General features: G+C 39.6%; 1 long non-coding RNA gene across 1 annotated transcript; it reads right to left on the bottom strand.

Annotated features, from left to right (window-relative positions):
• On the bottom strand, window positions 1–1,202 carry LOC116703014 (uncharacterized). The gene is made up of 3 exons (XR_004335314.1): window positions 958–1,202; window positions 782–849; window positions 1–558 (listed from the first exon to the last, which is right to left on the bottom strand). It is a non-coding gene; the product is annotated as an uncharacterized LOC116703014 (long non-coding RNA).
• Between the last annotated feature and the right edge of the window lie 1,678 nt (window positions 1,203–2,880).

The following is a 2,880-nucleotide window of genomic DNA, read 5'->3' as shown; positions in this document are numbered from 1 at the left end:
GCCCAGAAGAATTTTAGGTTGGACTACTGGAGCACAGAGATACTCAGACAATAGCACTTTGAAGTTTAACAATGCCGGCTTTTTATATAAAGAAATGGTAAATGGATCCACATACAACATATGAATTAAAGGACAACAGCTTGAATACCAAAATTTACAATTTCAGCAAATAAAAGTTCTTGTTTTTTCTAGTTCTAATTCTTTTAGTGCACGTTTCTAACCTGTGTCACACTGCACTTCAGGTTCACAGTTCAATGTTCAAGTCAGTGATATGAAAAAAAACAAAAATACAAACATTCATTGAAATCACAATCATATACCCCTGTATAACCTAATACAATACAGTCTCAAGGTAATTGAGCTGGTAAAACCAGTGTATGTTTAAAGTCCAGGTGTACAGAAATGAATGTGTGCTAAAGCTGTCCTACCGCACCAGCGGATGCAGTGTACATGAACAGACTCCAAACTCTTCCAGACCCCTGGGGGGAAGGCTCGCCATCAATCCCGGGTGAAACAACTTCACCAGAAAGAAACAGAACACACACAAAAAAACCTGACCTGCCAATAGACAGAGTCAGAGAAATATCATAAGTATCAATTATGTCAATTATTAAGCTCAATTTATCATTTACCATAACTGGTAAATAACAGCATTACAATGAACAATGTAAAACTAGCTGTTTTACAATATACACAAAGTCACATCTCCAAAGAAAATACACAATATACAAAAGTACCATGTTAACAACAAATTACAATCTCATTGAATCAATATTCTCACCGATTCCGTGTAGCAGCCTGAACACACCCAAAATGGCGGTACCCAGCACAACCACGAGATCGCCACAACTAGCGAAATAAAAATAAACTTACTAAACATATATACACTCTTTCACGGAAGAAATACATCAAACAACACTTGATAAATGTATCTTAACTTAAAGTAGGTGTTTTTACCTTACTGGTCGAACTAGTTGAAGATAAATAACACGGAGGAAACTCCTGGCGCGATTCCAGTGTTCAACAGGTTCAATAACGAGACAGTCAAGTTCCACTGAGGCCCCGCGGATGCAATGACCCGTCAACTAAAGAACCGTCAACTATGTCCGCGACCACTAACACTAATATACTTCACTTCTCAAGCTTTTGACAATAACAACGGCAGGGTTTCTCCGTAACCTCCTGTTTGTTTTTTCCGTCATGCTCGTCTCTCTCCCGTACGGAAGAGGATTAGGGCCACTGGTGAAATTTTTTTGTGAGTTCTGACTTTTTTCTCAGAATTCTGAGATTACAGTCAGAATTGACTTTAATCTCAGAATCTGACTTTAATCTCAGAATTTGAGAAAAAAGTCAGAACTCACAAAAAATTTTCACCAGTGGCCCTAATCTCTTCCGTACTCCGTAACTTCTTTTTTTTTTTTTTTTTTTTTTTTGCTCAGACAGGTGGCTGTGTCTATATTGTAACACGCCTGATTGAGCTTAAACAGACATGTCAATCACTCAGTTTGCTCACTGTGATTGGACACTTACTCAACCCACATACCTACATGCATTTTCTAGCAACTTGTCTACATGCATGCATTTAGTGATTTAATTCAAACATTATAATAATAATTATAACAATAATAATATTAATGTATGTTAATTCCATTAGCCCAAAGTCATGTGGGTTACACCTGCTCTCGTCCACTTTACAGGCGAGGAGCAGTTCATCTCCAACGAGCCTGCTGGCACTTGTTTGTTTCTCATTCATGTAATAGGAGCCAAAGCACCTCCCTCCCTCGGCAGGTCCACAGCCCCAGCAGACACCGAGAGACTACCAAGCTGTCCGCACAACAAGGAACGGACTAAACAGATCCAGGGGACTCCAAAACCCAGTTTAGTAGGGTAAATATACATGTTTTACATATATATTGTTTGGTGTTTGAGTTGGTTTTAAAAAGGGGAAAGTAAAAGGAACTACCTGTTAGATGCTCTACATAAAGCAGGATTTATAAAACCATAAAGGACAAAATATAAAAAAACAACTTAATGAGTGTGTGACTAATTATAAGCCCCGAATAAAGTAATGCATTTTAAAGAATTAAATAAGGAAAAATGGTAAAACCAGTAAATTTTTACTAACTGGTGGATGCTGAATGACACCGAGAAGAAAAATGAACCATTGGTGCGTAAGAAGTGCAAAGAAGATTTCATTTATCATTATTGTCATATAATGTGGGGGGGCCTCCTGTAATATCTGTGTCGTGCTGTGTATGAATGCTTATTGTTTCATGAAGAATAAAAAACTTCATGAAACCATGCCGTACTCAAGTCGAGAGAAGAAATGGTTCTTCCCTTTTGAAGTACTGTAGTCATCAGGAGGTCATCCTTACTTCCTGCGTACCCAGAAGATAAGAAACCTTTTGCCTGTGGTGAGTGAGCACGGTCAACATCTGCCACAGCCCACAGGCGGCGTAGCGCCCAGTGAGAGACGCAGCCATGAACGACACTTCGAAATGTGGAGTCTTCACAGTCTGATACTTTAACACGTTCCTCTAACAAACTAGAGGGTTTGGACTGCTAAATTATTATCTTTTAAAATGACAAACATCAAAGTATGGAGTCATAGGCTCATCATCAAACATGGATCAAAAATAAACGTTTTGTTGTACTCATCTGGAGACGGCCGCGGTGAGACGACGTCGGCTCGTTGATTCCTCCTGCAGGTGCGACCGGCATCTGTACAGAGAAGAGAACGACCTTTGCTAACTCGTGTGACAAGCTCACAGAGCGATGCAGAGACACACCTGACGGAGGTAGGTCAGATCCAACATGCTGATTGGCTTAAAGTTGCAGTTACACTTTACAGATAGAGCAGGTCTAGACCACACTCCAGAA

Source organism: Etheostoma spectabile, chromosome 15 (assembly GCF_008692095.1).
Source record: "Etheostoma spectabile isolate EspeVRDwgs_2016 chromosome 15, UIUC_Espe_1.0, whole genome shotgun sequence".
Classification (NCBI taxonomy): domain Eukaryota; kingdom Metazoa; phylum Chordata; class Actinopteri; order Perciformes; family Percidae; genus Etheostoma; species Etheostoma spectabile.
The sequence above is the reverse complement of the archived record's forward strand: the minus strand, read 5'-3'. Positions and strand labels throughout refer to the sequence as shown.